Below are 23,592 nucleotides of genomic sequence, written 5' to 3'. Positions count from 1 at the left end.
TTGCTCACATGCATACAAAGGTGTGTGTGTGTGCGCGCCGCACCCTCGTGTGTGTGTGTTTATGTTTCTATGAGTACGTGGCAGTGATGATCTCCCTCCACCCCCACCCTACCCCCGCACACTGACCCTTTGAATGTTTGACCCTGCCAGCTGTGTGAGCTCTGGGATGGATGTGGGGTGTATACACTTCCCCTCAGTGCTGGGTCCTGTGTATACATCTCATCATAAACACAATGTGGAGCAGAAGCACTGATCACCTAGATGTGCTTGACCCTCTGGCCCTCGAGACAACAATGTTATGCTTTGTCCATGTGGATGATTTGGCTTGGAGGAGAAAGAAGGGAGAAAAATGTGCAGCGCTGGATGAGGCCAGTCAATGTGTGTGTGTGTGTGTGTGTGTGTGTGTGTGTGTGTGTGTGTGTGTGTGTGTGTGTGCGCCTTTGATGTTGACCACAGTTTTTTTTAAATCTATCTATAAGATCATTTATGTTCCTGTTTCTGAGAGAGGGACACATGCAGCTTTTCTGTGTCCAAACACACATCTGCAGTCAAACAAATACATCACACATAAAACAACAACACCAGAATTATATTTACACTGCTGCAACACAGTGTTTTTGTTCCAGACCAAAACACACTAGTATGTCTTGAACGCATCTCTTTAGATGACTACAACACAACAGAAACGTCTGTTCAAAAACCGCCTCAAATACCTGACAGAGAAAAACTAGTATGTCTTGAACGTAACTCTAGACGTCTACAACACAAACAGTTGCCACAAACAGCCTTGAACACCCGATGAAGACACACAGCCTAAACTTAGATCACCTGCGCTTTCAAGACCTTTCAAGACCTCAACCCTCATTCCACAGCGATGAGCAAACCTGATGCTTTTAAAACATTCAAACCCCTGTTTTCTTAGACTGACACATTCAATCCTGGGGGATCATAGAATGGCCTGCGCTTTTATAAAACTCAAAGCTGAGTGTCTTAGAGCAACAATTCTTGTGAAAAACAAGCTGTGGTGGAAGGTTGTAAGCCCTGTCTGGATGTGGGCCGCAACAACAGCAGGCAGCATCTTGATGGAGCAGGGTCAGGGTATGGAACAGGGTTTATGTGTATGTATGGGAAGGGGGGGGGGGGGGGGGGGGGGGGGGTGAAAGTGTGTGCGTGTGTGTCTATGCACAAAAGTGTCTGAATGACTGAATGGAAACATGCCCAAAACTCCCTGCCCTAACTTCACTAATTTCATTGCAATTTCCAACCCCCAAATTGCCATGGGGGCCACTGAACTCCTTAAGCAAACACCCCAAACCAGGGAGAAGAGAAGGAGTGGTGGAGAGAGAGAGAGAGAGAGAGAGAGAGAGAGAGAGAGAGAGAGTATCCGTTCTAGCAAACATGCCTGTTTGAACCGGAAACTGTTCACATAGGGGTTGCCTCCTTGCTGTTTAAAGCGGGGACACGTGTGTATTTGAAGCACTAACAGTGTTGAAGGCAATGCACCCATGGGGAATCTGATAGCTAGCTTTGGGCCTGATAGTCAGCTGCTGCTGCTGTTAGCTGGGACCTCTGCTGTGTTGACACTTGACAGGCTCAGTAAAGAGGCACAATCAGCTCAGCCATCATAGAGGAAGAGAGAGACAGAGAGAGAGAACACACTGCCCCCTCTGTTGCCATTTCTAATGTTAACTCCCTAAGGAGGGGAAACAATCGATTCCTATGGAAGACAGAGTCAATGATATTATTTTGGCCTGAATATTGAACTTGTGAGTATTAACATATAACATCAAGTATTCTTCAGAGACAGAGAAACACAGAGACAGACATACACACACGCATGCACACACACATTGCAGAGTAGAGTACATCTGCGCGCACACGCACACACAGTACACACACTGAGGGAGCTTCATTATCCCATTCCACAGTGGCATGAGGTGCCAGGCTCAGTGACTGACAGGGCCAATTACAGCAGAGAGCCAGGGGTAGCAGGGCAGGGAGCATGTGACTACCCTCGATCATCAGGAACAGTGCCCTCTGCCAATGCCATACTTTCCTATGCAATCGTGGGCACAGGGCACTTCTTAATTAACCTATTGAAGTACACTGTAGTTACTGCAGTATCGGCTTACTATCAATTACACTATGATCACATCTCTGGATAGAGTCGAGCCAAAGCCCAACTTGAGATAGTAGGCATTGTGTATATTAGTAAAATCTTTACGGTACTGTAAATCAGGCCTTCATACACTATACAGTGAGGGAAAAAAGTATTTGATCCCCTGCTGATTTTGTACGTTTGCCCACTGACAAAGAAATGATCAGTCTATCATTTTAATGGTAGGTTTATTTGAACAGTGAGAGACAGAATAACAACAAAAACATTCTGAAAAACACATGTCAAAAATGTTATAAATTGATTTGCATTTTAATAACGGAAATAAGTATTTGACCCCCTCTCAATCAGAAAGATTTCTGGCTCCCAGGTGTCTTTTATACAGGTAATGAGCTGAGATTAGGAGCACACTCTTAAAGGGAGTGCTCCTAATCTCAGCTTGTTACCTGTATAAAAGACACCTGTCCACAGAAGCAATCAATCAATCAGATTCCAAACTCTCCACCATGGCCAAGACCAAAGAGCTGTCCAAAGATGTCAGGGACAAGATTGTAGACCTACACAAGGCTGGAATGGGCTACAAGACCATCGCCAAGCAGCTTGGTGAGAAGGTGACAACAGTTAGTGCGATTATTCGCAAATGGAAGAAACACAAAAGAACTGTCCATCTCCCTCGACCTGGGGCTCCATGCAAGATCTCACCTCGTGGAGTTGCAATGATCATGAGAACGGTGAGGAATCAGCCCAGAACTACACGGGAGGATCTTGTCTTGGGACCATAGTCACCAAGAAAACAATTGGTAACACACTACGCCGTGAAGGACTGAAATCCTGCAGCGCCCGCAAGGTCCCCCTGCTCAAGAAAGCACATATACATGCCCGTCTGAAGTTTGCCAATGAACATCTGAATGATTCAGAGGGTGAAAGTGTTGTGGTCAGATGAGACCAAAATGGAGCTCTTTGGCATCAACTCAACTCGCCGTGTTTGGAGGAGGAGGAATGCTACCTATGACCCCAAGAACACCATCCCCACCGTCAAACATGGAGGTGGAAACATTATGCTTTGGGGGTGTTTTGCTGCTAAGAGGACAGGACAACTTCACCGCATCAAAGGGACGATGGACGGGGCCATGTACCGTCAAATCTTGGGTGAGAACCTCCTTCCCTCAGCCAGGGCATTGAAAATGGGTCGTGGATGGGTATTCCAGCATGACAATGACCCAAAACACACGGCCAAGGCAACAAAGGAGTGGCTCAAGAAGAAGCACATTAAGGTCCTGGAGTGGCCTAGCCAGTCTCCAGACCTTAATCCCATAGAAAATCTGTGGAGGGAGCTGAAAGTTCGAGTTGCCAAACGTCAGCCTCGAAACCTTAATGACTTGGAGAAGATCTGCAAAGAGGACTGGGACAAAATCCCTCCTGAGATGTGTGCAAACCTGGTGGCCAACTACAAGAAAAGTCTGACCTCTGTGATTGCCAACAAGGGTTTTGCCACCAAGTACTAAGTCATGTTTTGGAGAGGGGTCAAATACTTATTTCCCTCATTAAAATGCAAATCATTTTGTAACATTTTTGACATGCGTTTTTCTGGATTTTTTTGTTGTTATTCTGTCTCTCACTGTTCAAATAAACCTACCATTAAAATTATAGACTGATCATTTCTTTGTCAGTGGTCAAACGTACAAAATCAGCAGGGGATCAAATACTTTTTTCCCTCACTGTATATACAAAAGTATGTGGACACCCCTTCAAATTAGTGGATTCGGCTATTTCAGACACACGCTGATAGGTGTATAAAATCGAGCACACAGCCATGCAATCTCCTTAGACAAACATTGGCAGTAGAAGGGCCTTACTGAAGTGACATAGGATGCTACCTTTCCAAGAAGTCAGTTCGTCAAATTTCTGCCCTTCTAGAACTGCCCCGGTCAACTGAAAGTGCTGTTATTGTGAAGTAGAAACGTCTAGCAGCAACAACGGCTCAGCCACGAAGTGGTAGACCACACAAGCTCACAGAATGGGACCGCTGAGTGCTGAAGCAAGTAAAAATTGTCTGTCCTCAGTTGCAACACTCAATACCGAGTTCTAAACTGCCTCTGGAAACAACGTCAGCAGAAGAACGGTTTGTCGGAAGCTTCCTAAAATGGGTTTCCATGGCCGAGCAGCTGCACACGAGCCTAAGATCACCAGGTACAATGCCAAGTGTCGGCTGGAGGGGTGTAAAGCTTGCCGCCTTTGGACTCTGGAGCTGTAGAAACGCGTTCTCTGGAGTGATGAATCACGCATCACAATCTAGCAGTCTGACGGACGAATCTGGGTTTTGAAGACGCCAGGAGAACGCTACCTGCCCAAATGCATAGTGCATAGCCTTCCCAGAAGAGTGGAGGCTGTTATAGCAGCAAAGGGGGGACCAACTCCATTTTAATGCCCATGATTTTGGAATGAGATGTTCGACGAGCAGGTGTCCACATAGTTTTGGTCATTTAGTGTACCACAGGCCCCGAAACAGAGGACAGACGATTTTTACGCAATACTCGCTTCAGCACTTGGAGGTCCCATTCTGTGAGCTTGTGTGGCCTACCCCCTCACGGCTAAGCCGTTTCATGGTTGTGTGCTCAAATGTTTACACCTGTCAGCAACTGGTGTGGCTGAAATAGCCAAATCCACTAATTTGAAGGGGTGTCCAGATACTTTTGCATATATAGTGTATCTCCAGAAGACTAATCCCTATAGGCGAAACTGTTTCTGTCTCACTGTGTTGAAGTAGTTAGCCTGGTCCCAGATTTGTTTGTGTTGCATAGCCAACTCCTATGGTTGTTGTCACATATTATCTACATTCAAATCAAGAACTACAGTATGTGGGACGCTGGGCTGAAGGGAGTTGTAGTTTTTATTAAACAAATATTAAACCTAGTTCAGCTCAAAAACGTGATAATGAACTATAATGACCATCAATTTTCCGTAAGGAGACGGATCAGAGAGGAAGAGGCGAAGACAGCTCTGCAGGCTACTTAGGCAGGCTAGCTAAATAGGATGACTAAAGATAGTACAGTATGGTGAGCAAAGAGATAACGTTAGGTCTGGCTGGCAGACTGCTACTGCTTGAGCAGAGATGAGATGATGACTTTAAGAAATTTAAAATAATAAAGCCATCAAATGAAAACTAAGTGATATACACAACTGAAATAATGTATTATTTCATAGTAATTTCCTATTTTTCTATTGATGTCTACCCAATGTGGGCCTGACAGAGAAAATATATTTTCAATGTTTTGGCAATTGAATTCTCACTATTTTTGACTTAGGAATTTCCATTAATTAAAAAGCTCTATTTCATAATGCATTTAATGTTTAAAAAAATTATCGAAACCAAAATCAAAAACCAAACTCAAAAAGCACTAATCCCTCAGTACTAGTGGTCGCCTGTCCGTGACAAATCGTCAGCAGACATAACCTTTAAAGCTCTACATCACCCACAACTTCTCAGCTGTCTTCCACACAGTACATGGCCTTTCCCTTTAAATAGAGTATGACATCAGAACTGCATTTCTGCTGGCCGCAGTTGAAAACAAATACGTCCAAACAATGCCACATCTGGAGCGAGAAGCAGGACAGAGGGAGAGGGAGGAGAGAGAAAGAGGGAAAGACATAAGGGAAAGAGCAGGAACGCAGAGGGAAAGACATGAGGGAAAGACAGAAGGGAAAGAGCAGGAATGCAGTGGGAAAGACAGAAGGGAAAGAGCAGGAATGCAGAAGGAAAGACAGAAGGGAAAGAGCAGGAACGCAGAGGGAAAGACATGAGGGAAAGACATAAGGGAAAGAGCAGGAATGCAGCGGGAAAGACAGAAGGGAAAGAGCAGGAATGCAGCGGGAAAGACAGAAGGGAAAGAGCAGGAATGCAGCGGGAAAGACAGAAGGGAAAGAGAAGGAATGCAGCGGGAAAGACAGAAGGGAAAGAGCAGGAATGCAGAAGGAAAGACAGAAGGGAAAGAGCAGGAACGCAGAGGGAAAGACGAAGGGAGCTCAATATACTGAATTGCACCTCCTTTTGCAAAACCCCTTTTTGCCCTCACGTCGGGGCATGGACTCTACAAGGTGTCGAAAGCATTACACAGGGATGTTGGCCCATGTTGACTCCAATGCTTCCCATAGTTGTGTCAAGTTGTCTGGATGTCCTTTGGGTGGCGGACCATTCTTCATACACACTGCAAACTGTTGAGCGCAAAAAAACTGCAGATTTGCAGTTCTTGACACAAACCGGTGTGCCTGGCACCTACTACCATACCCCGTTCAAAGGCACTTTAATATTTTGTCTTGCCCATTCACCTTCTGAATGTCACACACACACTCCATGTCTCAATTGACTCAAGGCTTAAAAATCCTTCTTTAACCTGTGTCCTCCACTTCATCTACACTGATTGGACTGGATTTAACATGTGGCATCAATAAGGGATTCCCCTGGTCAGTCTGTCATGGAAAGAGCAGGTGTTCCTAAAATGTTGTACACTCAGTGTATACAACAGCCCTCACCTCACTATAACATTACAACATATACAAACTACATACCACTGGAGTACCACAGTAAACTACATACCACTGGAGTACTACAGTCTGCTTAAGTACTACTACCCTCAAGTCACTACAACCATCACATCATTACTATCCTCACGTCACCCCAGCCCTCATGTCACCACAGCCCTCACGCCACTACAGCCCTCACGTCACTACAGCCCTCACATCACTACAGCCCTCACATCACTACAGCCCTCTCGTCACTACATCCCTCTCGTCACTACAGCCCTCACGTTACTACAGCCCTCACGTCACTACAGCCCTCACGCCACTACAGCCCTCACGTCACTACAGCCCTCACATCACTACAGCCCTCAAGTTACTACATCCCTCTCGTCACTACAGCCCTCTCGTCACTACAGCCCTCTCGTCACTACAGCCCTCACGCCACTACAGCCCGCACGCCACTACAGCCCTCACGTCACTGTAACATATACAACCAACATACTGCTAGACTACAGCCCTTATGCCACTACAAAACAACAGTCACTGCTAGAGTACTACATCCCTTACATCACAACACACACCCTCTGCAACAGTACTGCATCCCTTACATCACAACACACACCCTCTGGGAGGAGAGAGAAACAGAAGGAAAGACAGAAGGGAAAGAGCAGGAATGCAGAAGGAAAGACAGAAGGGAAAGAGCAGGAATGCAGAGACTAGAGTACTAGTCTTCTCTCAGTCTAAGTATAGTCTACAATCAGCCCTTAAGTCTACAAGTCTTCTATAACCCTCACTTCAAAACCATTCAGCTCACCAGCACAGCCACACAGTGGTATGCCATACACATAGATCACACAGTCCCATGCAGACTGAGCTTTATGAGTGATCCACCAGCTCTCAATCCAGAAGCCCCCCAGTCTCCCCCTCTTTCTCCCTCGCGCACTTTCTCCCGTGCGCTCCCTCTCTCTCTCTCCCTCACTCTTTTACTCTCTCTGTCTCTCTCTCCACTGGTGCCTGTAGGAGATTTCTTTTTTTAACATTTTATTTCACCTTTATTTAACCAGGTAAGCTAGTTGAGAACAAGTTCTCATTTACAACTGCGACCTGGCAAAGATAAAGCAAAGCAGTGCAACACAAACAACAACACAGAGTTACACATGGAATTAACAGAATACAGTCAATAATACAGTAGAAAAAGTCTATACAATGAGGTAGGATAAGGGAGGTAAGGCAATAAATAGGCCATGGTGGCAAAATAATTACAATATAGCAATTAAACACTGGAGTGATAGATGTGCAGAAGATGAAATGTGAAAGTAGATACTGGGGTGCAAAAGATTAAACATAAATAAAATAGATAACAGTATGGGGATGAGGTAGATTGGATGGGCTATTTACAGATGGACTATGTACAGGTGCAGTGATCAGTGAGCTGCTCTGACAGCTGGTGCTTAAAGCTAGTGAGGGATATATGAGTCTCCAGCTTCAGTAATTTTTGCAGTTCGTTCCGGTCACTGGCAGCAGAGAACTGGAAGGAAAGACGGCCGAAGGAGGAATTGGCTTTGGGGGTGACCACTGAAATATGCCTGCTGGAGCGCATGCTACGGGTGGGTGCTGCTATGGTGACCAGTGAGCAGAGATAAGGCAGGGCTTTACCTAGCAAAGACTTATAGATGACCTGGAGCCAGTGGGTTTGGCGACGAATATGTCGCGAGGGCCAGCCAACGAGAGAGTACTGGTCGCAGTGGTGGGTAGTATATGGGGCTTTGGTGACAAAACGGATGGCACTGTGATAGACTGCATCCAATTTGCTGAGTAGAGTGTTGGAGGCTATTTTGTAAATGACATCGCCGAAGTCGAGGATCAGTAGGAGGGTCAGTTTTACGAGGGTATGTTTGGCAGCATGAGTGAAGGATGCTTTGTTGTGAAATAGGAAGCTGATTCTAGATTTTATTTTACATTGGAGATGCTTAAGGGGGCAGGTGTGGGCAGCGATCGGTTGAAGACCATGCATTTAGTTTTACTTGCATTTAAGAGCAGTTGGAGGCCACGGAAGGAGAGTTGTATGGCATAGAAGCTCGTTTGGAGGTTAGTTAACACAGTGTCCAAAGAAGGGACAGATGTATACAGAATGGTGTCGTCAGCGTAGAGGTGGATCAGAGAATCACCAGCAGCAAGAGCGACATCACTGATGTATACAGAGATAAGAGTCTGCCCGAGGATTGAACCCTGTGACACCCCCATAGAGACTGCCAGAGGTCCGGACAGCAGGCCCTCCGATTTGACACACTGAACTCTGTCTGAGAAGTAGTTGGTGAACCAGGCGAGGCAGTCATTTGAGAAACCAAGGCTGTTGAGTCTGCCGATGAAAATGCGGTGATTGACAGAGTCAAAAGCCTTGGCCAGTTCGATGAATACAGCTGCACAGTACTGTCTCTTATCGATGGCGGATGATATCGTTTAGGACCTTGAGCGTGGCTGAGGTGCACCCATGACCAGCTCGGAAACCAGATTGCATAGCGGAGAAGGTACGGTGGGATTCGAAATGGTCGGTGATCTGTTTGTTAACTTTATTTCGAAGACCTTAAAAAGGCAGGGTTGGATAGATATAGGTCTGTAACAGTTTGGGTCTAGAGTGTCTCCTCCTTTGAAGAGGGGGATGACCGTGGCAGCTTTCCAATCTTTGGGGATCTCAGACGATACGAAAGAGAGGTTGAACAGGCTAGTAATAGGAGTTGCAACAATTTCGGCGGATAATTGATAATGGATGAGGTTCTCAGAAGGCCTCTATTTGGCAGTCTTAACTCCTGTTGTCCCTGTCAGAAGTAATCAGAGCTCTGCTGGGCTCTGCACTCTGAGAGCCACGCAAATATGCAGGCCAATAATCTGCCTGCTGGACAGAGCATCCAATAAACACATGATGGGTGATCTAAGGAACTAATCTATCAGCAGAGAGAGAGAGAGAGAGCTGGGGAGAGAGATAAAAACCAAACACAAATACACAGAAATAAACCACACACACAGCTTTGTGCATACACACACACACACACACACACACACACACACACACACACACACACACACACACACACACACACACACACACACACACACACACACACACACACACACACACACACACACACACACACACACACACACACACACACACACACACACAGCCAGTCAGCCCCAGCAGTCTCTCTCTAGCCAGGCCTGTTCTGGGGGTGATTTGCAGGGGAGCTGAGGAGAGGCCCTTCACATGGAAGGTGTGACCTGACACAGAGACATACAGTAGGATGGATTTTTTTTAATGTGTCCTGTTTGAGGAGGAGCGGGAAGGAGAGAGGGAGGAGGAGAAAAGCAAGTTGACAGGATGGAACCTGAGGGACTCTACCCCTCTTTCTCACTCTGTGTTTTGCTTCAAGAGCCTCAGCCTTCAAATCCTATTTATTACACATCATCTACAGACCTGCTGCTGCCTGCTGCTGAACGTAGCTAGGAAAGGATGCGTGTGTGTGTGTGTGTGTGTGTGTGTGTGTGTGTGTGTGTGTGTGTGTGTGTGTGTGTGTGTGTGTGTGTGTGTGTGTGTGTGTGTGTGTGTGTGTGTGTGTGTGTGTATGGGAGTGTGGTTGTGTACGTGTGTGCGTGTATGTGTGTGTGTGTGTGTGTGTGTGTGTGTGTGTGTGTATGTATGTATGTATGTATGTGTGTGTGTGTGTGTGTGTGTGTGTGTGTGTGTGTGTGTGTGTGTGTGTGTGTGTGTGTGTGTGTGTGTGTACACATGCGTGCATGAGTACGCATGTGTGCTTTCGCCGCATTTGTGTGTGTGTGTGTGCTCAGTCCAGCTGTGGTTCAGTGTGTGTGTATATTAGTTGTTCTGTGAGTAAGCAGCACAATAGTGATTGTGTTGCTGAGGGACAGTGTTGTGGTGAGCACCAAACACAACAGAGGTGCAGATAATTCACAGAAGATCTCCCATTCTAAGCAGTATCTGGGGCGTAACACCACAGTGAGTCAGAACTGAACACATCCTAATCAAGAACATACCATCCCCAATAAAACTGAGTGCCTAACCTTTACCAGAGCCCATCTATTTTCACATTTATCTAACTGAAGCCAGTTAGAAATAGTTTGTGCTGTCTTGCCAACTCTTAACAATGACCTCAGGAGTTCGTAAGACAGCACAAACAGATCTGCGATCAGGCTAAGTTAGAAATACACATCATTTCACAATATGCCATTCCTGTGACGTAACCATGACATCACCATCGGTCACAAAAGTCAACTATATGTAACGGACTCAACTTTCCTTCCTTTTCAAGTGGTGGTGTGTGTGTGTGTGTGTGTGTGTGTGTGTGTGTGTGTGTGTGTGTTTGTGTGTGCGCGTGTGCGCGTGTGTGCGCGTGTGTGTGCGTGTGTATGTGTGTTTACTCTTGCAGCTACATGAGAGTGAATCTGCTCTTGTCGTCACTGGTGAGACACAGATATGTGTGTGCGCATGCGTGCCTGTCTGTCAATCTGTGTTTGTGTCTGCACCCGGCCTACAAGGGTGAAGTGTAATGTAACATTAACTAGCAGAGGGAAAGGCAGTATGGGGGCTTAGGGGTCATGGTTTCATGGTTCACAGAGCCCTAACAAACAGAGATCTCAACCACCCAGAGAGGAAGTCAACAGGAGATGCATTCCTCTGTAAGCCCTGTGGACCTCGGCAACAACCAACAGCCACTGGCAACAACAGCAGCCACTGGCAACAACAGCAGCCACTGGCAACAACCAACAGCCACTGGCAACAACAGCAGCCACTGGCAACAACCAACAGCCACTGGCAACAACAGCAGCCACTGGCAACAACCAACAGCCACTGGCAACAACAGCAGCCACTGGCAACAACCAACAGCCACTGGCAACAACCGCAGCCACTGGCAACAACCAACAGCCACTGGCAACAACAGCAGCCACTGGCAACAACCAACAGCCACTGGCAACAACAGCAGCCACTGGCAACAACAGCAGCCACTGGCAACAACCAACAGCCACTGGGAACAACAGCAGCCACTGGCAACAACAGCAGCCACTGGCAACAACAGCAGCCACTGGCAACAACCGCAGCCACTGGCAACAACCAACAGCCACTGGCAACAACAGCAGCCACTGGCAACAACAGCAGCCACTGGCAACAACCAACAGCCACTGGCAACAACAGCAGCCACTGGCAACAACCAACAGCCACTGGCACTGGCAACAACAGCAGCCACTGGCAACAACAGCAGCCACTGGCAACAACCAACAGCCACTGGCAACAACCAACAGCCACTGGCAACAACAGCAGCCACTGGCAACAACAGCAGCCACTGGCAACAACAGCAGCCACTGGCAACAACCAACAGCCACTGGCAACAACCAACAGCCACTGGCAACAACCAACAGCCACTGGCAACAACAGCAGCCACTGGCAACAACCAACAGCCACTGGCAACAACAGCAGCCACTGGCAACAACCAACAGCCACTGGCAACAACAGCAGCCACTGGCAACAACAGCAGCCACTGGCAACAACAGCAGCCACTGGCAACAACCAACAGCCACTGGCAACAACCAACAGCCACTGGCAACAACAGCAGCCACTGGCAAACATGTGTGTGACAAATGTGGCACCTGCAACCTGTGACAGTTTCTCAATCACCACCAAACAAGACTGCACCGCAAACAGAGGCAGGAAAACAATGATGAAAGGGGGAGGGATATAGGGAGAATGGAAGGAGAGAGAAAGACAGAAAGTGAGAGAGAGGTAGAGAAAGAGAGGTAGAGAGACAGGCAGACAGACTGTCAGGCACACAGGCAGACAGGCATGCACACCGCCATGGTGGAAGAGTGAGTGCAGTATAGCAGAATAAAGTGCCCTAAAGACCCAGAGGTGGGCTGATTACAGTACAGACACTCTCACTGTTGATGAGGATTGCAGTAAAGTGTGTTCAACTCCTGTAAAGACTCCCTATAGGGAAGACTAGGACACAGACAGCGAGTTCGGGTGGACTGCAGTAAAGCGTGTTTTACTGTTGCTTTTACTGGTGCCTTGTGGTGCTCTAATGACCAGCCAACAATCCCATGATGGTCTCTCTTCTGTCAGTGTGTGTGTGTGTGTGTGTGTGTGTGTGTGTGTGTGTGTGTGTGTGTGTGTGTGTGTGTGTGTGTGTGTGTGTGTGTGTGTGTGTGTGTGTGTGTGTGTGTGTGTGTGTGTGTGTGTGTGTGTGTGTGTGTGTGTGTGTGTGTGTGTGTGTGTGTCATCCCAGTCTCCTACAGGCCTATAACCCCCTTTATACATGCTACTGTTGCACACTATAGACTCCTTACAGAAACAAAATACACTATGCCATAACTGACGAATTCTACTGAAGAATCACGTCTTTCTTCTGTTGATGCTTTCTCACTCTCCTTTTAAATCTATTTACATTATGTATCCCCCTATCTCACTCTATTCTCTCTGTTTATTTTTCCCTTTCCCTCTTTCTCCTCTCTTCTTTTCTTGGTCTTTCATAATCCTCTCTCTGTATTTTTCAATTTCTTTCCCCTTCCCCCTCTCAAGACAGCTCTGGAAAGTCCATTCTCACAGTTCCCAGTGACACAAGGACCGTCTCCTTTCTCTCCTCCATGGCAGACCAGACCGTAAGCTTATGTTTTTTCAATTAGCCCAGGCTTCTATACACTATTCAGGAGAGCATTTGGGAAACCATCCTTCTCATTGCCCGACAGAGGCAGAAAACGAATGGAAAGTCACTTAGGATTTTTCCGGGAGGGATAGGCTCCGGAAAGGCCCATCTCCCCCAGAAGTACCAGACACAGAGCAGAGAAGCAGTAGGAGGAGTAGTAGCAGTAGAAGCAATAGGATCAGTAGTAGCAGTAGTAGCAGTAGTAGCAGCAGGAGCAGTAGGATCAGTAGTAGCAGTAGTAGCAGTAGGAGCAGTAATAGCAGTAGATGCAATAGTAGCAGTAGATGCAATAGTAGCAGTAGTTGCAGTAGGATCAGTAGTAGCAGTAGGATCAGTAGTAGCAGTAGTAGCAGTAGGAGCAGTAATAGCAGTAGATGCAATAGTAGCAGTAGATGCAATAGTAGCAGTAGTTGCAGTAGAAGCAGTAGTAGCAGTAGGATCAGTAGTAGCATTAGGAGCAGTAGTTGCAGTAGGATCAGTAGCAACATTAGTAGCAGTAGTAGCAGTAGTTGCAGTAGTAGCAGGCGGAGCAGTAGTAGCAGTAGTAACAGTAGTTGCAGTAGAAGCAGTAGTAGCAGTAGTAGCATTAGGAGCAGTAGAAGCAGTAGAAGCAGTAGTAGCAGTAGGATCAGTAGTAGCATTAGGAGCAGTAGAAGCAGTAGAAGCAGTAGTAGCAGTAGGATCAGTAGCAACATTAGTAGCAGTAGGAGCAGTAGTTGCAGTAGTAGCAGGCAGAGCAGTAGTAGCAGTAGTAACAGTAGTAGCAGTAGAAGCAGTAGTTGCAGAAGTTACAGTAGGATCAGTAGGATCAGTAGCAGCAGTAGTAGCAGTAGGAGCAGTAGTTGCAGTAGGATCAGTAGTAGCAGTAGTAGCAGTAGGATCAGTAGTAGCATTAGGAGCAGTAGTGTCAGTAGGATCAGTAGCAGCGGTAGTAGCAGTAGTAGCAATAGTTGCAGTAGTTGCAGTAGTAGCAGTAGGATCAGTAGTAGCAGTAGTAGCAGGCGGAGCAGTAGTAGCATTAGGAGCAGTAGTTGCAGTAGGAGCAGTAGTTGCAGTAGAAGCAGTAGTAGCAGTAGTAGCAGGCGGAGCAGTAGGATCAGTAGTAGCAGTAGTAGCAGTAGCAGCAGTAGAAGCAGTAGTAGCAGTAGCAGCAGTAGAAGCAGTAGTAGCAGTAGGATCAGTAGCAGCAGTAGAAGCAGTAGTAGCAGTAGGAGCTGTAGGAGCAGTAGGAGCTGTAGGAGCAGTAGGAGAAGTAGGAACATTAGAAGCAGTTGTAGCAGTAGTAGCAGGCAGAGCTGTAGTAGCAGGCAGAGCAGTAGTAGCATTAGGACCAGTAGTAGCAGTAGAGGCAGTAGTAGCAGTAGTAGCAGTACAGGCAGTAGTAGCAGTAGAAGCAGTAGTAGCATTAGGAGCAGTAGTAGCAGTAGTAGCATTAGGAGCCGTAGTAGCAGTAATAGCAGTAGGAGCAGAGTTGCAGCAGTAGCAGTAGCAGCATTAGGAGCAGTAGTAGCAGTAGGATAACTAGTTGCAGTAGGAGCAGTAGGAAAAGTAGTAGCAGTAGAAGGAGTAGGAGCAGTAGTAGAAGTAGGATAAGTAGTAGAGGTAGGAGAGGTAGTTAGGGTTGGATCAGTAGGAGCAGTAGTATAAGTAGCATAAGTAGTATCAATAGGATCAGTAGTTGCAGTAGGAACAGTAGAAGCAGCAGTAGCAGTCGGATCAGTAGTAGCAGTAGGATCAGTAGTAGAAGTAGGATCAGTAAAAGCAGTAGTAGAAGTAGTAGAAGTGGAATCAGTTGTAGAAGTAGGATCAGTAGTAGCAATATTAGCAGTAGCCTCAGTAAACTGGATATTATAAGGTGAATGCACCAATTTGTAAGTCGCTCTGGATAAGAGCGTCTGCTAAATGACTTAAATGTAAATGTAAATGTAAAAGCAGTAGTAGAAGTATGATCAGTAGTACCAGTAGTAGCAGTAGGAGCAGTAGTTGCAGTAGGATCAGTCGGAGCAGTAGCATCAGTAGGATCAGTAGTAGCAGTAGGATAAGTAGTTGCAGTAGGAACAATAGGATCAGTAGTTGCAGTAGGAGAAGTAGTTGCAGTAGGAGAAGTAGGAGAAGTAGTAGCAGTAGGAGAAGTAGTAGGAGTTCAGTAGGAGCAGTAGGGGAAGTAGGTTCAGTAGGATCAGTAGGATCAGTAGTAGAGGTAGAAGAAGTTAGGATCAGTATTAAAAGTAGAAGCAGTAGTAGCAGTAGAAGCAGTAGTTGCAGTATGATCAGTAGTATCAGTTGGATCAGTAGGATCAGTAGTTACAGTATGATCAGTAGTATCAGTTGGATCAGTAGTTGCAGTTGGATCAGTAGGATCAGTAGTAGCAGTATTAGCATTAGGAGCAGTGGTAGCAGTAGAGGCTGTAGTAGCAGTAGTAGCAGTAGGAGCAGTAGTAGCAGTAGGAGCAGTAGTAGCAGTAGCAGCAGTAATAGCAGTAGCAGCAGTAGGAGCAGTAGTAGCAGTAGGATCAGTAGTAGCAGTAGTAGCAGTAGGATCAGTAGTAGCAGTAGGAGCTGTAGGAGCAGTAGTAGCAGTAGTAGCAGTAGGAGCAGTAGGAGCAGTAGTAGCAGTAGTAGCAGTAGGAGCAGTAGGAGCAGTAGGATCAGACCAGACCAGACAATTGAAAGGAGACAATAAAATAAGAGCCATATGAGAATAGGGAGGCATCCCAAATGGCACCCTACTTTTGACCAAAGCACATTGGGCACTAAATAAGAAATAGGGTGCCTTTTGTGACACACATAAGAGTCTGTGATGATAGGGGGTGAAGGCTTCACTGCAGGGTCTCAGGGTGCACTGGAACTGAGAAATGGGGGATGGCGGGCCTAGAAGAGGGGGAGGTGAACGAGTGCAGATGGACGGATTTCCCTGGGAATGTGGATGAAAGCAGGCGGGGTGAAGTGGCGGGCCAGGGCCAGATCTGGTGGTGCCGGCCGGGAGAGGGAGAGATCCAGTAGGACTCACATCAAAGCTGCTGTCACTGGGCTGCAGATGAGGAGCGCATGCAGGCTGTATCCTGTCCTGTCCCACTCCACTCTGTCTCTCTCTCAGTCTCTCTCTCTCTCTCCGTCTTATTTACAGAGATGAGCTCTAAACAGCCCAGAGGATCGGCCTGCCCCACAGCAGAGCAACCAGCAGAGCAAATAAACACACTGACACCTTTCACCTTTCACCGTCTCTTTCACCTTTCACTGCCTCTTTCACCTTTCACCTTTCACTGTCTCTTTCACCTTTCACCCCTCTTTCACCTGTCACTGTCTCATTCACCTGTCACTGTCTCATTCACCTTTCACTGTCTCTTTCACCTTTCACTGTCTCATTCACCTGTCACTGTCTCATTCACCTTTCACTGTCTCTTTCACCTGTCACTGTCTCATTCACCTGTCACTGTCTCATTCACCTTTCACTGTCTCTTTCACCTTTCACTGTCTCTTTCACCTTTCACTGTCTCTTTCACCTTTCACTGCCTCTTTCACCTTTCACTGTCTCTTTCACAGACACATACACATAGTCTCTCTCTCTCTTGTCCTCCTACTCACACATAAGGGAGAGGGAGAGGGCATGACCCGGCCCATCCCAGATTAGTCCAGCTCAGCTAAACACAGCAAAGCACAGTTTAGACTAGTCCAGGTCAGACGTTTACAGTAAGTCAGAAGACATAAGACGCATAGTAAAGTCCAGCCAAGATAACACACCAGTTAACTCTTGAGGCTACCCCCCCCTTCTTCTCAATTTCCGCCTGAAGACATACCCTAATCTAACTGCCTGTAGCTCAGGCCCAGAAGCAAGAATATGCATATTCTTGGTATCATTTGAATGGAAACATTCTGAAGTTTGTGGCAATGTTCATTTGAATGTAGGAGAATATAACACAATAGATCTGGTAGAAGAAAAGAGAAAGAAAGAGCATACGTTTTCTGTTTTGTGATTGTTGTAGCATCATCTTTCAATGTACAACAAATGCCAAACAGTCAGATAGGATGCTGGGGACAATTTAGTTGGAGAACACAAGAGGGCAACTGTAGTTGTGCAAAGTTTCAGACTGATAACTTCAGGAATGAGTGAGCTACATGACATTTAGCATGAAGTCACCCAGGTGTCCCACACAAGTTGCCCAAATGTATCCAAGTGACCGAATTGGTGAAGTGATACATTTGTATGCCAATAACTATATACAACATAACAATATGCAATTCTAACACAAAAAAAACAAGTTTTATAAAAATGTAGCAGTTTTTTCAATTTTTTATACATTTTTATGCAAATAACTATATAAAAACATAACAAAATGCATTTTCAACAAACACATTTTTTTTCTAAAAAAGTGCCAAAAATATTTGTCAGAAAATATTGGTCAAAAAAAGGCACATTTTTTGTGCAAATAACTATATAAAAAAGTAACAAATGCAATTCCAACAAACACATTTTTTTTTATAAAAAAGTGCAAAAAATATTGGTAAAAAAATATGTACAAAAAAAAGGTACATTTTTAGTGCAAATAACTATATACAAAGTAACAAAATGCAATTCCAACAAACACATTTTTTTTTTTAAAGTGCAAAAAATATTGGTCAAAAAATATTTGTTATGTCTGAGCCTTGTATCATCACGTAAAATAAACAGATATGTATTATATACAGCAGAGTCACTATGTCACAGTCACTATGGTGAAGTGCTGTTCCATTCAACTACGGCCATTGTTGTGGGCCTGCCTGCCCTCCCCCCAACAGTGGCCATGTGTGTGTTTGCTGTTCTACTCCATTCCATTTTTATAAAAAATTGAATACATACATACACACATCCACCCAAACAAACACACAGGTTATGGGTCATACACACACTATGTATTGCCAATGTGTACTTTGGCAATACATAGTGTGTTACACATTTCATCACATTTCATTACTGATTATATTTCTATAAATTCCACCAAAAAATATATTTTGCCAAAAAATATCAAATTATTTATATTTCAAACAACAGCATTAGCACCTATCAGTCCAGAAGAATGTCCTCTCCATGCAGAAACATTTCCTCAGCCTCCGAATCAAAGCTATGGTCACTCAAAGATTCATCGTCAAGTAAATATTCTGTCTCACTCTCCCTATCTATTTCTTCTAAAATGGTTTGCAAATTTGTATACTTAGCCTTCGACTTCTCTTTTCCAGATTTATTCGCCATAATCTTTTCTATACAATCCCTGAAACTACTCTTCACAAAATACAACTGTGCGTAATGGCGTGTGCCTTCAACAAGTCTGATCTTCAATGGCGAATGAAGTTCATTTCGCGTGCGTTTACTGACAAGGGCTGGTGTTCCAACCTATAACCATCACATACTGGCGTTTACCTCAGCTCATTGGCTATCTACCAAGCTAGATTTCAAGAAGATCAGTGACCATTGGACAGAAATACAGTCAATCAACGAAACATCGCTAATATTATTGGTGCGCAATGATGTTATTGCTCGTTGTATTCAAATCAGTTCCTTTCGGTCAATATGCCCCACAAAAAGAACCATTAAGTTTGGCTGTGTTACAAACATCCAGAGGATTGCAATGAAACCAACCGTGACTATATAAACGTATGTTTAGTGTGTGTAATTACATCGAATGCTTCGTCAAAAGTTGATAGACACGGAATTCACGACACAAGCGGTTTACAAAATGTTTCGTGTTAGGCTATAAAAATGGATTTTATCAAAGAAAACGGCACTTCATTTGATCACTGGGACCCCCAGGATGAGAAATAAGAGCAAGATATCAGAATGTAAGTCATATTTTTACCGTTGGATGTGAATGTGTCATACCTGTCATGGCGGAAAAAGTTTGTTGTTGTTGATCGCTCTTCTCAAAGAAAAGCATGCCATTTTTTCTCTGTATTAGCTATTTTAAATCAGACCACGGAGTTTGATTACCAAGATTCTAATCTTTTGAATGGTGTAAGACACTTGTATTTTCAAGAATGTTTAATGTTACATTTCGCCGGATGTTGTCAAAGAATCCCGCTAACGGGATTGATATCTTGTGTCCCCTAGAGGTTAATCAAACCTGAAAAAAGTCCAACCCAGCCCAGTCCACCCCAACCCAGCCCAGTCCAGCCCATTCTAGTCCAGCCCAGTCTAGCCCAGTCTAGTCGAACCCAGTCTAGTCCAGCCTAGTAGCCCAGCCCAACTCAGCCTAGCACTTAGATTAGTTACCCCATTTGACATACTTTACTGAACACCTTAGACATTCCATCACTCTTAAGATAAACCTTTAACAGGAATGACTCAACTTGCATTCACACATAAACACTTGTGTAAACACACACACACACACACACACACACACACACACACACACACACACACACACACACACACACACACACACACACACACACACACACACACACACACACACACACACACACACACACACACACACACACACACACACACACACACAAACACCCACCAAAACTATGTATTGGGCACACACATGCAGTGATTACAATCTTTCTAATGCAAAGTGTTATCTGGTAGAGAATGCTCATTACTTAGAGTCCTTTTTAAAAGAGACAATCTCAGCATCACCAAACTGTCAAAAATTGAAAAAGAAGAAGCGTACATCATGGAAAAATATCTGTGAGAGAGTGTGTATGTGTGTCAATGTGTGTGTGTGTGTGTGTGTGTGTGTGTGTGTGTGTGTGTGTGTGTGTGTGTGTGTGTGTGTGTGTGTGTGTGTGTGTGTGTGTATGCGCATGTGTGTATGCATGTGTGTATGCGTGTGAACTTGTGAGTTTGAGGTGGGAGGATGGATGAAGAGGGTTGCCCTCCACACCCCCTCACACACACCTAGACAGACAGACATCCAGACAGACAGACGTATACTGTAGACCCCACTGGTACAGACCAGACACGCACACTAACACATCCACAGCAGCAGTAGTAGTCTAAACTCTTACCTCAGGAGCAGTACAGTACAGCCAATGCTGGGGAAAGCCTCATATCTGTAGTAGTAGTAGTTTCTCTCTTTCTTTCTCTCTGTCTTCCTCAGCGGAGCGCAGGCAGACACAGTCACACAGGCGGCAGCGCAGAGCGTAGTGGAGCACACAGCGGAGTGGAGCACACAGCGGAGTGGAGCAGCACTCAGCACACGTTAGAGACAGAGAGAGCACTGGAGCCGTGCAGCCCCCGGGCCCGTCCACACAGACTGCCTTCTGAGGATGAAAAGAGAAGTCTTCATTACCAGCTGCAGACCACGCCTCCTCCCTCCCTCCCTCCTTCCATTACCCTCCTCCCTCCGTCTCCTCCACACTCCCCGCCAGTAGCACACTCCAGGGCCTGTCCCAGCCAAGAGAAGGGGATCAGACTGCCAAAGAAAACCTGCCGTCCCACTCTCCTGCCAGAGCAGTGCAGTGCAGAGAGAAGGTCGATTGGGAGGGAGAGAGAAAAGTACAAGACAGAAATTGCGAGATAGAGAAAATATGAGAGAAAGTGTGTGAGAGAGGTAAAGAGAGGGAAAAAGGCTACCGAAAAGGAGAAAGAGGGTGGAAGATTAGAAACAAGGAGAAAGAGAGTAAGATGGGGTAGAAAGTAAGAATGATTGAGAGGATGAAGGGAAAAAAGGAGGAAGGAGAAGTAAGGAGAGATAGAGAGAGAGAAGGGAATAGAAGAGAGAAAGTGGGTGAGAAGGGTTGGTAGAGGAGAGGGAGTAGGAGAAAAAGAGAAAAAGAGAAACGAGAGAGAAAGGGAGGAGGAAGACTGCTATGACAGTCTTGGAGAAAAATAGACAGGGGGAAGAAGAAAAGTAAAGAGGAAGAAAGGAGAAAGAAAAAAATGCTTTTAATCAGGGGGCTGTCGGAGGTTCTAATTAGGGTTTGCTGTAGGAAACATCAGATCAAACAGACTGCTTGGCTCTCTCTAGAACCGGAGGAATGACTGTGTGTGTCACCAACTCCTCTCTCACTCTTCTTTCATTCTTTAATTAAAAGAAAAACAAAAATGAGGACGACACTTTACATCTGTCAGCCTTCGGCCCGCCGTTCTGCCTTTTTGTCTCCTCTCCTCTCCTTTCCCTTCCCTTCCTCCTTCGCTCCCCTTCTTTTTCTTCTCGTGCCAAAGTGAATGCTCTCCCCATCAGACGGGAAAATGGGCCTTAAAGGACTGTAATTATGAGAGGGGATGGGCACACTGACTGCACTCAACGCAACCAGGCAGTCAAGCAGGCAAGACAGTTGGGTAGCCTTGCCCCCAATGCCACCACACTCAACCCAACCAGGCAGCCAAGCAGGCAAGACAGTTGGGTAGCCTTGCCCCCAACGCCACCACACTCAACCCAACCAGGCAGCCAGGCAGGCAAGGCAGTTAGGTAGCCCTGCCCCCAACGCCACCACACTCAACCCAACCAGGCAGCCAGGCAGGCAAGGCAGTTGGGTAGCCCTGCCCCCAACGCCACCACACTCAACCCAACCAGGCAGCCAGGCAGGCAAGGCAGTTAGGTAGCCCTGCCCCCAACGCCACCACACTCAACCCAACCAGGCAGCCAGGCAGGCAAGGCAGTTAGGTAGCCCTGCCCCCAATGCAACCACACACAGACCTAAGCAGACCAAGCCAAACCAGAACATGACACCTAGAAAAGGAGAGGGAGAGAAGGAGAGAGAGGGTTGAGGAAAGGCAAAAGGACAGAAGGGAAAATGAAATGACAAAGAAGCAGTGAAAAGAGATGGGAAAGAAGAGACTAAGCAAAAGAAAGGAGGAAATAGGAAAGGGACGTTGAGAGAGGAAGAAAAAAGGCAGAAGGATAAGGAAAGCAAAAAGAGGGGGAGAGGGAGACAGAGAAAGAGGGGGAGACAGAAAGAGAAAGAGGGGGAGAGGGAGACAGAGAAAGAGGGGGAGACAGAAAGAGAAAGAGGGGGAGAGGGAGACAGAGAAAGAGGGGGAGACAGAAAGAGAAAGAGGGGGAGAGGGAGACAGAGAAAGAGGGGGAGACAGAAAGAGAAAGAGGGGGAGAGGGAGACAGAGAAAGAGGGGGAGACAGAAAGAGAAAGAGGGGGAGAGGGAGACAGAGAAAGAGGGGGAGACAGAAAGAGAAAGAGGAGGAGAGGGAGACAGAGAAAGAGGGGGAGACAGAAAGAGAAAGAGGGGGAGAGGGAGACAGAGAAAGAGGGGGAGACAGAAAGAGAAAGAGGGGGAGAGGGAGACAGAGAAAGAGGGGGAGACAGAAAGAGAAAGAGGGGGAGACAGAAAGAGAAAGAGGGGGAGAGGGAGACAGAGAAAGAGGGGGAGACAGAAAGAGAAAGAGGGGGAGAGGGAGACAGAGAAAGAGGGGGAGACAGAAAGAGAAAGAGGGGGAGAGGGAGACAGAGAAAGAGGGGGAGACAGAAAGAGAAAGAGGGGGAGAGGGAGACAGAGAAAGAGGGGGAGACAGAAAGAGAAAGAGGGGGAGACAGAAAGAGAAAGAGGGGGAGAGGGAGACAGAGAAAGAGGGGGAGACAGAAAGAGAAAGAGGGGGAGAGGGAGACAGAGAAAGAGGGGGAGACAGAAAGAGAAAGAGGGGGAGAGGGAGAGGGAGACAGAGAAAGAGGGGGAGACAGAAAGAGAAAGAGGGGGAGAGGGAGACAGAGAAAGAGGGGGAGACAGAAAGAGAAAGAGGGGGAGAGGGAGACAGAGAAAGAGGGGGAGACAGAAAGAGAAAGAGTGGGGGAGGGAGACAGAAAGAGAAAGAGGGGGAGAGGGAGACAGAGAAAGAGAGGTTCTGAGAGAAAGAGAGATGGTAACACTTTATTTGGATAGCCCATCTGTAGACTATCTAGAGACTATCAGTAACATTTCAACTAACAATCTACTAACCCTAAACCTTACCCTAACCCTTTTTCTAAACCTAACCGCAACCTTAGCAAGCAATTGCTTATCAACAGATAGTTTGTTGATAGTATGACCATCTGTAGAACATCTACAGATGGACTATCCAAGCTATCCAAATAAAGTATAACCTCTGAGACTTCCAAATTCAAGGTCTGTATATGAAACTACAGAAACATCAGAGAGAGAGAGGATGGGCCTCAGTCAGAATGAAATGGAGACGATTACTGAACATAAAAGGAACCTAAAACTTTATTTGTGTCCCACTTCCTCAAGCTGCAACTCCAACTCGACCTCCCTGCACTCATTCAGCACTGCGATATTCCCATAAAATTCCCAGAACTTGTTTCCCTTCA

The 23,592-nt window shown here is 46.2% G+C and overlaps 1 protein-coding gene across 1 annotated transcript in view; it reads right to left on the bottom strand.

The window, feature by feature from the left end:
• Positions 1 to 20,606, bottom strand: part of LOC106561431 (uncharacterized) — a 112,476-nt gene extending 91,870 nt beyond the window's left edge. The window contains exon 1 of the mRNA XM_014125398.3: positions 20,338 to 20,606. The gene's annotated coding sequence lies outside the window, so the exon portion shown is untranslated. The remainder of the gene's footprint in view (positions 1 to 20,337) is intronic.
• Between the last annotated feature and the right edge of the window lie 2,986 nt (positions 20,607 to 23,592).

Source organism: Salmo salar, chromosome 10 (assembly GCF_965601325.2).
Source record: "Salmo salar chromosome 10, fSalSal1, whole genome shotgun sequence".
NCBI classification, from domain to species: domain Eukaryota; kingdom Metazoa; phylum Chordata; class Actinopteri; order Salmoniformes; family Salmonidae; genus Salmo; species Salmo salar.
Note: the sequence above shows the minus strand (reverse complement) of the source record. Positions and strands in the feature narration are given on the sequence as shown.